At 41.2% G+C, this 14513-nt stretch overlaps 1 long non-coding RNA gene across 1 annotated transcript; it reads left to right on the top strand.

Annotated features, from left to right (window-relative positions):
- The first annotated feature begins 4601 nt into the window (after window positions 1-4601).
- Window positions 4602-7617, top strand: LOC143710536 (uncharacterized). Its single transcript, XR_013194579.1, has 4 exons — window positions 4602-4710; window positions 5200-5361; window positions 5570-5863; window positions 6163-7617. It is a non-coding gene; the product is annotated as an uncharacterized LOC143710536 (long non-coding RNA).
- The last annotated feature ends 6896 nt before the right edge of the window (window positions 7618-14513 follow it).

Below are 14513 nucleotides of genomic sequence, written 5' to 3'. Positions count from 1 at the left end.
ATGATAAGGTACTTAATATAGATTGCCTTTAATTGTTACATACCTGCACCGTTGGATTTGTATGCAATTGAAATAACAAATTGAATAACAACACTACAAATTGATAATCACAAAACAATATTCTTTATTAATACTGGATTTTTGAACACACAAGAAAATAAAATGTCCTAAACTGACTTTAACCTGCTGTTTGCTGGGATAACTCTACATCAGTTCCTTTTTAAATGTGTTGATCCTGCCAAGAAACACTTCCTGCTGGTGACACAAAGTAGTCCCGCATCAGATTGCGTTGCATTTTGGCTGTCGCTGTATAATTGCGACGTGAGGTGTTCTCCATCGGTTGGAAAGCACCCATGCCATGATTTCTCCATTGCCCATCAACCATGTTGTGGTCAGCAGTCTCCCAGTCTGCAAAAACTGGAGGGGCATATGCTTCTGACCTGGGCTCGCAGAGGAAGTTGTGGATGCACAGGGAAGCCATTGTTATTTTCACCACCTTGTCTGGCTCCAAGCAAATGGTCGACCTGAACACTCTCAACCGGTTGGCAAGAATGCCAAACGCATTCTCTACCACCCTTCGTGCCCTAGACAAACGATAGTTAAAAACCCTCTGACTGTGCTCCATCTGCCTGAATGGATATGGCTTCATTAGGTCATGCCTTAAGGGATATGCATCGTCTCCCACAAACATATAGGGCATCACTGTGTCAGAATCGGGCAAGGGCTCAGGTGGGGGAAAGCTCAGTCTGCCCTCGTCCATTGCTTTGCGCAGGTCAGAGTGAGCAAACAGTCCGGCATCTGAAACTCGACCTTGGGTACCCACACTTGCGTAGATGAACTTGTAGTTCGCATCCACTGCAGCCATCATAAGCACAGAGAACCTGCCCTTGTAATTGTGGTAAAAACTTCCACTTTTTCTTGGAGGCTGTATGTAAATGTGCTTTCCATCCAGTGCCCCAAGGCAATGTGGAAACTGCCACTTCCTTTCGAAATCCATGGCTATTGTATGCCACTCTCCCTCCGTTGATGGTGTCTAAAATAATAGGACACACCAAAAGTCAGTGACTGAATTATTAGAATACAGTTATATGTAGGACAAAATTGGATAGTCATACTTTTGTGAGTCAAACTCCTTCTCACTTAATCCATATAAATATGTATATAAAGATAAACTAGAGATTAAACATACAAGTATGTGTAGACATAAAAATATAATTACTTATGTTTTTTTCGGAAGTATATCCCTGTTTGTAATCATAGGTTTTACTAAAATACTTTTAGGAAAAAGGAAAGTCAACTGTATATTGCCGATGTCCACAATGTTGATGTTCTGGGTGTTCTTTTTTAAAATTAAGTTGTAGAGTGTATATCTTTACATTTTGTAATGACTCCCTACCTTCAAGAAATCCTCCTTCATAACCTGGTACAGAGCTGTACAGGTTTCCATCACTATTTGTGAGATGGTGCTGGTCCCCATCCTGTACTGGAACCTGAGGGACTTGAAAGCTTCACCTGCATGACACCAAAAAAAGTCAGAAACATACCCAGACAGACAAAAACGTTATCACTACATTCAGTTCATATTCGTTTAAAATGAAATCACACAAACCTGTTGCCAAGAACCGCAGGGTCAAAGACAGACGCTCTCTGGGTGGTATTGCACGTCTCATCTTGGTGTCCTGCTTTGTTATAAGATGTTGGACTCTATCCAGCAAAAAATCAAACTCCTCTGCCGTCATTCGCAGCAACTCCCTGAAGCCTGTCCTATCATTATTCTATAACAACGATAAATAAATCAAGAAACACAGCTTTTTAGCACAGTACACAACACGTTGATATTTTAACATTTTAAATGCGTCCGGCCAAACATAAACATGCAGCTACATCTCCGATATAAACATGCTGTACTCACCTCCAACTCTCTCTGTAGCACAGACAATCCCTGCTGTTCACGAATGCGGATCCACTCTTTCGCCCATACTCTCTTACTTTTTTTTGTTTTTGTTTTTTTCTCAGAGCAAATTATCGCGCAAACAGTTTGCAGCACCAGTTTCTGTCTGACGTCCATATTCGCGCGTTGTCTTCTTCTTCGTCTTCTTTGCTGGGTATTGGCGCGCGTGCTGTTTCGCGTCATTTCCGGTTCGTTTTATTGCGTGATTTTTCGTGACAAAACGTGGTTTGTAGACCAGATAGAATCGTTGGGTGACAGAGTTGTTGTCAACTCGTGTAGTGCGTTACCTCCTGTTGCGGATCAATCACGTTGTGTCGTGTGGTCTGAACAGCTCAACAACTTGAACACTCCTGATTTCACAGAGAGCAAGTCATGTAGTGTGAACCGCACAGTTCAGCCCGACGTTTTAAAATCATGTAGTGTGAACTAGGCTTAAGGTTCCCAGTGTCCTTGACATGCAAGAAGATATGCAAATTAAAAGCCTTCAGAAACTGCGTGATTTCAAGGGTTTATATAACGAAAATTCTCCTGCCGAACTTTTTACGTTTGCCTTTAAAAAAAGACAGGACTTTTAAAAGTTCATGACTGAACTTGTTGATAAAAGAGAATTCAGAGTCTTTGTGAGATTTAAGGAGCAGTGAGTCCTGCTAAACAGTAAACGAAGCAGCTGGCTGTAGTGCAGCTGTGCATAGAGCAAATCCATGTTTTATATTTTGTATATGTAACGTTAACCACATGGCACCCTGTTCATTGTTCTGTTCCCAAAGCTCCCATCTTGTAATTTCTCATTAAAATGTAGCATTTACTTATCTACTGTTTGTCCTTGTGTTTTATTCTCTCTCTTACCTTTGTCCTGTTGTTTATTTATTAACAAAATAATAAATAAATAATGTTTTATAATTAAATCAACAACTAATCAATTATTTATCGCTTGTAAATTACTTGTAATTGAATTTAAACGAAAGGCAATCTCTCAGATACCAGTATTAATAAAACCAGGATTCAGAACAAATAAAACCAGTGTATAGGATACCGATAAACTCAAATTTTTTAAGCGATCCTCCCGATCCTGAAGTAGGCCTCGTGCAGCTCCTAGTCCTCTCGCTCGCGTGTAGACCGAACGAAACGCTCCTCCCACGTCGCCAGAGGAACCCCAAATAACTCGGGTATCTGGGGCGCTATATCTGGTCCCCAGTGATCCCGCTGTTGAATGTAAACAACAGCGATAATTGTCTTCAGTCTGTATACTGAACGTGAAGCGTTAACGTTCAGAGGCACTGCTATCCACTGTGTATGTTACACTAAACACAGACTGTATACGACCAGACGCCCGATTAACCAACTCGGTAAACTGACCGTAAAACACTGACAGCGAACTAAAAACAAGCACACAAAAGCGATTCACCTCTGTGTCAGTCCTTCGCATCAGATCTACATTCGATTTAAAGATATTTTAAACCTGTAAATACGTCAATCAAATCACTTTCTTCCCGCAAACGCGTCTCTCTCATGTCTGCCTCATAACGGCCGTTTCTATGGCGCTCGAAATGTTCCATTCGGCGACGAGACTGACAAGCACGACAGATAACACACGTGTATACGTGCGTGTACGTCTCCATTTGTTTTATATGGAGACGTACACGCAAATATCACGTCACGTAGACACGTCAATAACGTGTAGCTGTTGATCTGTGCTATCGAAAGCCAAATGGTTCAGAATTCGTGTGCATTTGATCGGCGTATAAATATTAAAACGCCGTCTTCATAACGCCGCCAGGCGTTAAATAAGCGCCGTCAGGCGATAAGTTAACGTCACACGCCGCCACGCGTTAAAATAACGCCACTCGCCGATAGATGTTAAATTGACGCCACACGCCACACAAAATGCAGATTTATGAGCTCATCTACATGGCCCCTCCTCTTCTGAGTTTGAGGACCCTACGGCAAGTCGGAGAGGACAATCCAGTGTGGAAGAGCGCGAAAATGGCAAGGAGAGAATTTGTTTCGCGGTGTAAACACACTGTAAATGACTGCACTCGCCTTTTACTCTCTGATAATCCAGGGCCTGATGTCTTTCAGTCATCATTAAATAGGTAAGGATTTCTGTAAAGACAAGATATTAGCATTAGCGTATACGGTTGGTGGGTAGGCTATAAATTGTAAAAGTTTTATGTGCAATCGCTTCTTCCACCACGCGCTGTGTGTAGGGGGCACCAAAAATAGCCTAATGAAAAATCAATCATATCATAGTCATCATAATAATTATAATGCCGATATTATTTCAGCACAGAAATATTATTAGGCACTTTTTAGAGATGTATATAACAAAATCATAAAGAAATTATGCTTAGGGCATCAAAATGGCTAGCAGCGGTACCGTGTGCAATGCAATTCTATGACCAATTGTACTTGTGACCGGTACTGTACATATGTACGTATTAATCTTCTCCTGGTTTAAGATAAGCACCTGTCTGTGAAACTGGGGCATGGTTACATAATGTTAATGTTGCCTCTTCTACTGGTGTTGGGCCACCTTGCTGTCTTTGTCGTAAGACAAAGAAAAAATACAAAAACACATTTGACCCTATTTATTTATTTAATAATAATAAATGTTTTACTTTTCAGACTTCAAGCCATGCTAAGGAGCCTGGAATGGGCAAAGGGGAGGCTTCTAAATGCTCAGGCTGCAGATGAGATAATCCATGAGGTATCAGAGTTTATTCAGGAGATTCAAACTTCTGAACCGAGAGCGCAGGAAGGTAAATGCCATCAAACTGTTTTGCAAACAAAAATAAAGAGTTAAATAGGGCACTAGGGACATCCATTTGTAGTGGTGTCCAAAACCATAGTTGACATTATCGAGTGCACCCATTCAATCCTATAATGCACCGCACTAACATGTGTACAACGAATGTATGCTCAACAGCTAGAGAATACCCATATTGCACTGTGAGGGTCGTGCTGAATGAATTCCCGGGTCTCGCCAGCCCTTCCGCTCACTCATTGTCTGAATTTACTCACTCATTTTCATTCACTCCTTCTAGTGGACTAGTGTAGGGAATAGTGAATGATGGTATAGGGGGCGATTTCAGATACAGCCTTTGGTTAGCTGGATCAGGTGTGTTTAATTAGGGCAGTGGCCCTCTAGGAATTGTTTGACCCTATTGAACTATAGGAAAATTATTATGTCAATCTTTTTCCTAATCAAGTGTTTTATAAAAGCAGTGTTATCATTTTTCTACAGAAAGTACTGGATATCGACCTCCACTGAATAGTAATGGGTCCAGAGGCGCACCGTCTTATGTCATTACTCAGGATCAACTGTCGTTTCTGTTGTCTTGTGGCTTCACTGTAACACAGATTGCAGATATTTTACACACCTCCGTGTCGACAGTTAAACGACGTTTAAGGTAAATTGTATCATATAATACATATATCCATTGACTACACACATTATACCTGATCCACAGAGAATAAAATGTCACCTGTTTGGTCACTGATATGACTGGGGACCTCATCTCATTTAATCGTAATAGGTGAAGAAAAATGCTGAGTGCATCTTTTGATTTATTTTAGAACTCCTAGTAAATGTTAAAATACTTGGATATATCTTTTCAGGTGCTTCAATCTGTTGCAGTCTGCTTCATACTCAGACATATCTGATGTAGACTTGGACGAAAAGATCAGGGACCTAGTGGCTGGAAATGACCAACTTGGATCAGAGGCAGTTCGAGCACAACTGAGGGCAGAGGGAATTCTGGTTCAGAGATGCAGAGTGAGGAGCAGTATGCATCGTGTCAACCCAAGGGCTGCAGCTCTCAGAGCAATGTGTCAGTGACTACGTAGAAGGTCCTACCGTGTCGCAGGACCTAATTCTTTATGGCATTTGGATGGAAACCACAAACTAATAAGGTAGTTTTTTTATGTTACTTTATCTTAAATATTCTTTTGTCTTTTTTTTAGGTAACACTTATCTAACCATAAGTGTTTTTTGCCACACTTTTTTGTTTTTTGTTTTAAGTAAATAAGTTTTAAAAGTTTAAACTTAAGAATTGAGCAATTCATTAATGTACATTTATATGATTGCTAAAACAGGTTGTTTAGATTTCCTTAAATGCAGTATATAGTATAGTATATACTAGTATAGTATATTTTTGTTGTTGTCTACAGCAGTTGTTATGTTTAAGTAATAATGTATTTGTGTTGATTAGATGGAGGATAGTAATTCATGGTGCCATTGATGGCTATAGTCGTCTCATAACCTTTCTCCGTGCCTCCAACAACAATCGTAGCAGCACTGTCATGGATTGTTTCTTGGATGCCATTTCCAAATATGGAGTCCCTTTCAGAGTAAGGACTGACCATGGTGGAGAGAACAACGCCGTGTGCCTGTTCATGAACTTGTTCAGAGGCACTGACCGAGGTAGTGCTCTCAGAGGAAGGAGTACACACAATCAAAGGATTGAAAGACTTTGGGTCGATCTGTGGCGTGGCGTGTCAAATGTGTACTATGACCTTTTCAATTTTCTTGAGAGTGAGGGCATTGTAGATGTAGATAATGAAATGCACATGTGGGCTCTGCATCATGTCTACATCCCAAGAATTAATAAAGACTTGACAAATTTCTCACGCCAATGGAACAATCATGGTTTGCGAACCGAGAGACACCAGTCGCCCCTGCAAATTTTTGTCCGGGGTTGTCTGGCACAACAGAGGCAGCCGAGTACTGCAGTGCGGGAGATATTTGCAGCAAGACCCTCAGGCTCCAGTGGAGGAGAGGGTAATCCAGCAGAACAAGTTGGTGGTGAGGGTCGCTCTGTATCAGATGTACCTCATGTACTCTGGCCTGAACGGGTTACTTTACCTCCAAACCAGTTCACTGTGACTGATGCTGAGATGCAACAACTCACTGAACAAATTGATCCACTTGGAGGCCCCCGGGAAAATCTTGGAGTAAATGTCCTTAAAGATGTTCTTTCTTTTGTGGAAAACCTAAGACCTTAAAATGACATTAAAAGGAATAGTTCACTTCAAATTAAAAATTCTGTCATCATTTGCTCACCCTCAAGTTGTTTCAAATCTGTATGAATTTCTTTCTTCTCACAACACAAAGGAAGACATTTGGAAGAATGTTGATAATCAGACAGTTGATGGACCCCATTGACTTCCATAGTATGAAAAAAATAAAGTAAATTATGACAGTATTTTCATTTTGAATTGAACAAATTCCTTAATAGCATTAAAATAGTGTCTGAACCTTGGAAGTGTTGCTCATGGCATGTGTCATGTTCACATCTGTTTCTCTCCTCTACTTTTCTGTCTCATGATCTATAGTTTATGCCAGTACTAAAACATTCTGGTCCTGGTCCAGCTACAACCTTTATCAAAGTGTGTTTAAATTGGGATAGAGCTGAACTATTCCTGCTTTATTCCACAAAAAGTGTTTAATGATAAAATTCACTAGAATATTTTTCATGTGCAAATATAAATGTTTTTTTTTTTGTCTTGTACAATAACATGTGTAATATATCACAACATAAATCACATCGGTAGTGACATCAATAAATGTTTACTGTAATTTTGATGAATTTCATTTTGTGTAATCTGAACACTTTCATATGTACATACAGATAATAGATATCACAAGACAGATCAGAACTGAAGAAAAGGACAAAAGTGGGAGATTGCAAAATGCCACTTTTCCCAGAACAATTCATAGGTCTGATGGATTGGCAGCCTCAAGACAGATCAGAACTTAAGAAAAGGACAAAACTCAGCAATACCCACAAACATCACAAAACAGCAGTAAAAATGTATATTAAATGTACACTAACGTGTCCATAATATAACATTAAAACATAAACGTATTTAAAACAATGTCTACATTACTCCAAAAGTGGGGGATTGCAAAATGCCAGTTTCCATACTTTCCCTGAATAATTCATAGCTCTGATGGATTGGCAGCCTCAAGACAATGCAGCAGGTATTTGCTTCGGGGAAAATTCTAATGGCCTCATTCTCTTGAGGGTGTAGGAACTCTAATTTTGGTTCCACTGGGAACCCTAACCTTGGAATAGAAGTGGATCCTGACACGAATCCAAGAATCTTCTCCAAGGTGAGTGGGTATGCAGTTCCCTCTAGTAAAAATGAACAAGGAAAAAGTCAATGACCATTCTGCAGATATAGAATGGCCATGAAATAGTTGTCAAAGCTACTGGCCCTCATGTTGTTCCAAACCCATATATTACTATTATTATTTTATTTATTTTTTTACATTTGAGAGTGACAAGGTCATGCTAAAATGCCGGTCAAGATAAAAAAAGGACAAAAAGCTTTATAAAAGTAGCCCAAGAACAGACCAAAATTTTAATTGTTAGTCAATAACAAACATGTCCTTCACCACAGCTCTAGTACCTTATTTGTACTTTCATTCATATTTGCCACACTGTAAGTTACACGATGTGAACTGTCGAACTTCCTAATATTTAAAAGAGTACCATGAACATCTAAAAAACAAATTCCACACACAAGGTTAAGTTTTATAGATATATAATGATGATGACGACATTAACATCTTTGGGTAAAATAAAAAAAATATTTTAATAATATATTAGGGTAGAACAGATTACTATAGATAGAAAAGATTTAGACAGAACAGATTATGATAGACAGGCAGATGATAGATGACAAAGACAGATGACAAAGACGACAGAGAGGTGACGAAATAAATGTGTGACAGATACGACAGATGAGAAAGACAGATAAATATATAAAAGCTAGCTAAGTGATTATATATATATATATATATATATATATAGATGAGAAAGATAGATATTATATGATATATAGTTAGATGAATAGACAGACAGATAGATCCAATATAACTACAGTATGATGTCATACCTTCCACTTCTATGAGCCAGTCCCTCCAAAAACAGATTGTTCTACTCTCCAGTACTCTCCTGTTGCTGCCAACTGGAGAAAGCTCTGCTTTGAACAAAGCAGATATGTCTCTGGCCAAAAGGGGCTTCTCCTCATTCATAAATAGCTCTTTGAAGAGCTCAGGGTGCTTTTGCATCAAAGGCAAAAGCCCAAGACACTTCAGGCATAGTTCGAATTACAGGGGGTACTGGGGGGTACTATACCCCCCAATGAAGACCCAGTACCTCCCAAAGGGACATAAACATCAGTTTTGGGGGGGGTCAGATAATTTTTCTGATATTGTGAAAAAATATAATTAGAGTTACAATAGGCTACAAGTCAACTCCTATTTTCACTGTAGGAACATTTTAATGTAAAGCGATTTCAGACACCCCTATTGTGGACCGTACCATTTTTAACCACCGTGGCTAGAAGCGACGGAGATAGAGAACGGTTTGCTGCTGACGTGCATGGATAAATGTAAGTTGCTAGCTGACGTCTAGCTTGTTGATTTTACAACCTTCATTTATTAACGTGTTTTGTTCTTTCATAGCTCATGTCACGTCTTCATACATTGAATTACCGGCTACTTAACTGCTACTTACCCACTGAGGCTAGTTAAGTGGACCTTAGTTACCAAGGTTAGTTAGCAAGGTTAGTTACCAAGGTTAGTTAGCAAGGTTAGGTAGCAAGATAATTCTCAATTTAAATCAAGCTTTACATTGTGGTGAGGTAAAATCAGGGGCGGATCTACAAACAACATTGTTACTAGTGTATTAGAAGCGTGGGCGCGATCGAACTGTGTTTGTGTGTGTGTGTGTGTGTGAGAGAGAGAGAGGCGCGGGCGCGATCGAACTGTGTGTGTGTGTGTGTGTGTGTGTGTGTGTCGTATGACTAAATCTGTTCATATTTCCTCAAAACTCACTAGAAGACATCATTTGAGGGGTCTTTTTTTTAAAAAAAAAAATCTCCTGGGGTGCAAACCCCCAAGAATTGCTTTTTCACAAAGTACAATTTAAGTATAGACTACACATACTGTTGATAGTGATTACACAGAGAAAGGGCCCACAATTCACAAATGAAGACCCACACCATCCAAAAACCCAGCTACATCTCTGATTTGACTCCCACTCCGTGTAATGCAGTGTAGAGAACAAAACACATTCAATGAAAACCGTAGCATTTTAAATTATGAATAATGTCCATGGCCCCCCTCCTGAAACCTCATGCCACCCCTTTGCCACCCCAGGTGGTAGTATGGTTTTTCATAGTATGCTCCTTAATCACATTAAAGATTGTGTTGATTTGACACTGACTACCATCGACTACAATGGAAAATTGGTTTCTGTTTATACAGTATATGAGAGGGTTGGGTCTTACCTCCAGGTCTTATGAAATCTAAAAATAAACCAAATCAATATTTCATGAAATAGGCAATAGGCTTCTTGAAAAGGTATTACTTTTACTAGTAATTAGAATGGTATTTCAGTGCACTTAACTTCTAACTTTTGGGAGTTGATCAAAACAGTTCTCTTTTGGATATATAATAACAATGAGATATTCTGTAGCCTACTGATTATCAGTTTGTCGCATGTTTAGACCTTGTATGTGTGTTGCACAACACATGTTGCACTTGGCGATCGCGGTGGGGATTGATATGGTAGTGGACCATGATGGTCATAGAAGAAGTGAAGGGGCAGTACCCCCCAATTATGGTGGGGTAATTCGCACTCTGACTTCAGGCCCTCTTTAAATCTAGATTTTAAAAAAAAAAAGATGCATACAATATGACACATTATCAAACTAACACTGTTAATTTAAATCAGGTGAAAATATCTGTCCATTCTTATACTCACTGATCCAAGGAATCCCTCAGCCTATTATCAAGGAAGAACTTTGTGGCCGATTCCACCAAGTCGTCTCTCTCCTCTAAGGTTTGGATGTGCCTTAGAGACCCAAGCATCGCCAACTGGTCAGAAGCCTCCATTATAGCACACTGGGCATCATTCACATTATGTGCTGACTGGATCTAAATTGAGAAGGAATTTAACACAAAATTAGCATTCAATTTCAGAAAGAAACAAAATATTGTTAAATATTTTATGCACACAGGTTTTTTTAAGGGGATAGTTCACCCAAAAATGGAAATGATCCCATGATTTATAGTAAATAGTATATTTATAACTTTATGAACTAGCTTCCGGCAAAGTGGCCATACACATACTACGTAAGACGAGTTACGGTAGAAGCACTACGGTAGGAGGCACTTTGACCCAATATACCAGAGGTTCTCCCACACTGCCATCCGCTGCACGGCTTAACCGAAAATCCCGCCGGAAGCAAGTTATTTTAGTTCATAAAGTTTTAAATATGGATATTTTTTCTAACAGAAATATCACTTTAGAAAGTCTTTATTAACCCCCTGGAGTCATGTGGAATACTTTTATGTTTGATGGATGTGCTTTTTTTGGGCTTTAAAATACAGTACCCATTCCCTAACATTACAAGCTTGGAAGAGCCAAGATAGTCATGCACACCTAGGATGGCTTGAGGGTGAGTTAATCATGGTATAATTTTGCAATTCCTGCATTCAAAGATATTACAACTGTCACCTAATTACCAGTACTATAACAACGCAACAGCTAGCCTAAATTAAAATGTTTAATACATACCTTGATCATCTTTTCTCTGAAGTCATAGTCTACAATCTGTTGTATGTCTGGTACTGGGGGCTGAAGGTTGCACACCTGACAGAGCAGTCTTTGTGAAAAAAAATGTGGCTCCACACCACCATGTACCAGGCACACAGCTATCATCTGTCCAACTAGTTTGTACATTCCATTGTACAATGCTGTAATGCAAATGGAAAAAGCATTATTATGTCTATAAAAGGTGCTTAGAAAGTGTGTGCTGCTAATGGGGTGTAAACTGGTTTTGACTAACATGGGCACTAGGTGTTAACTTAAAGATGTGTTGTTTAAAGCCCTAATGACTTTAAGTGTAAAAATGTGCAGAATTACAGGAAAATGATCAATGAGGTAAACACTTTTTCCACAATGTTTAATGTAAAACACAAAAAATAAACATTAGACATTAGGTTACCTTTGGAATTGCAAGCAAGAGTTTTATTCCAGTCTTCTCCATCAAATACTTCGCATGAGTGAATTTCCCTCATCAGCAAAGTTAAATATTCTCGAGTAGGACCACCATCATCAGCCGCCCCCTCACCAATTCCATCAGCGTCTCTAAACACAACGTCCAATTTCGACTCAGGGTTAAATCGTTGACGTCGAAAAGCTCTAATACCACTTTCTAGGATGTTGCATCTTGTGGTATTGATTTGGTTGGAAGCAGGTGCAAATGTAAAATCCACTTTGCTTAGCATTGTAGTTAATAACACTTTGATGCCAACACTGAAAACAAGAAATAATACAAATTGTTACTTCATCTTTTGTTTTATTTTATTAACTATAAATACATTTAACAACAACATCAAATCACTTACTCATCTTCATCTTCGTCCGAGATATATATATCTGCAACTGGATCGAGTGAAGAGAAGGCTGCTGGAGCTGCTGGAGAGAAGGCCACTGGAGCTGCTGGAGAGAAGGCCACTGGAGCTGATGGAGAGGAGGCCACTGGAGCTGCTGGAGAGAAGGCCACTGGAGCTGCTGGAGAGGAGGCCACAGGAGCTGCTGGAGAGAAGGCCACTGGAGCTGCTGGAGAGGAGGCCACAGGAGCTGATGGAGAGAAGGCCACAGGAGCTGCTGGAGAGAAGGCCACTGGAGCTGCTGGAGAGGAGGCCACAGGAGCTGCTGGAGAGAAGGCCACTGGAGCTGCTGGAGAGGAGGCCACAGGAGCTGATGGAGAGAAGGCCACAGGAGCTGCTGGAGAGAAGGCCACTGGAGCTGCTGGAGAGGAGGCCACAGGAGCTGCTGGAGAGAAGGCCACTGGAGCTGCTGGAGAGGAGGCCACAGGAGCTGCTGGAGAGAAGGCCACTGGAGCTGCTGGAGAGGAGGCCACAGGAGCTGCTGGAGAGAAGGCCACTGGAGCTGCTGGAGAGGAGGCCACAGGAGCTGCTGGAGAGAAGGCCACAGGAGCTGCTGGAGAGAAGGCCACTGGAGCTGCTGGAGAGGAGGCCACAGGAGCTGCTGGAGAGGAGGCCACAGGAGCTGCTGGAGAGGAGGCCACAGGAGCTGCTGGAGAGAAGGCCACAGGAGCTGCTGGAGAGAAGGCCACAGGAGCTGCTGGAGAGAAGGCCACTGGAGCTGCTGGAGAGGAGGCCACAGGAGCTGCTGGAGAGAAGGCCACAGGAGCTGCTGGAGAGAAGGCCACTGGAGCTGCTGGAGAGGAGGCCACAGGAGCTGCTGGAGAGGAGGCCACAGGAGCTGCTGGAGAGAAGGCCACTGGAGCTGATGGAGAGGAGGCCACAGGAGCTGCTGGAGAGAAGGCCACTGGAGCTGCTGGAGAGGAGGCCACAGGAGCTGCTGGAGAGAAGGCCACTGGAGCTGCTGGAGAGGAGGCCACAGGAGCTGATGGAGAGAAGGCCACAGGAGCTGCTGGAGAGAAGGCCACTGGAGCTGATGGAGAGGAGGCCACTGGAGCTGATGGAGAGGAGGCCACTGGAGCTGATGGAGAGAAGGCCACTGGAGCTGCTGGAGAGAAGGCCACTGGAGCTGCTGGAGAGGAGGCCACTGGAGCTGATGGAGAGAAGGCCACTGGAGCTGATGGAGAGAAGGCCACTGGAGCTGATCATTAATATGATCATTAAAAACCAACAGACTGATGAAAATGCGGGTCATTTTCTCAATATGCGAAGTGCGGGACAAGCGGTGAAAATGCTGTGCGGTAGGCTAAGACGCAAAGCGGGACGGGTGCTCAAGCTGAGATCATTACAAATGAAATACATTATAATTAAAATACAAACATGTAATTCAATTAATACTTCAGAAAAGAAAGTGGTATTTGGCTTTTAAAAAGAAAGTGTATAACGGTTTTGTGAAGTTATAAAGAACCATGCAAAATATTTCTAGGGGATGGGCTCCATAAATCTGCACCGTTCCAAATTTAGAACAACGCCCCTGTTCTAAATTCACTGTAAATCACGGCTTCGTAGGGCTTATTGGTTTATTTTATAGCACAATGACCTGTTTTGGAATTAGCAGTTTATACTGTACGTCTTATAATAATTTAAAATTCAGAACAGAAATGCATGTCTGTGACAATTGTCTGCGAGTGCAAATCTCAACATTCAATTTCAGATTTTGATTTTAAAGGTTTTCACATCTGAGCAGTAGGCTACGAATAAATTTTAGCATAACTTACAAGTTCTCAAATTCACCTCTACATGCTCTCGAGATTACTACTCTTTTACCTGCATACGAGTCAGTCCTGGAGGGTCACTGTCCTGCAGAGTTTAGCTCCAACCTGTCAAGACACCTGCCTGGAAGTGGTGTCTAGCTGGTCCAGGTGTGTTTCAGTGGGGTTGGAGGTAAACTCTGCAGGACACTCTGTTCCTTACCTACCTGTCTACGAGACTGTGTTCCCCATGCCCTTGTGGCGATGTTTCCAGCAAACTATCGAGCTTGGCATTTATGCGATCCCTAATCGTTGTTAGAAGTCTTCTAAAATGATTTGGATC

Source organism: Siphateles boraxobius, unplaced genomic scaffold, assembly GCF_051911475.1.
Source record: "Siphateles boraxobius isolate OS27281-9 unplaced genomic scaffold, OSU_SipBor_1 117, whole genome shotgun sequence".
NCBI lineage: Eukaryota > Metazoa > Chordata > Actinopteri > Cypriniformes > Leuciscidae > Siphateles > Siphateles boraxobius.
The sequence above is the reverse complement of the archived record's forward strand: the minus strand, read 5'-3'. Positions and strand labels throughout refer to the sequence as shown.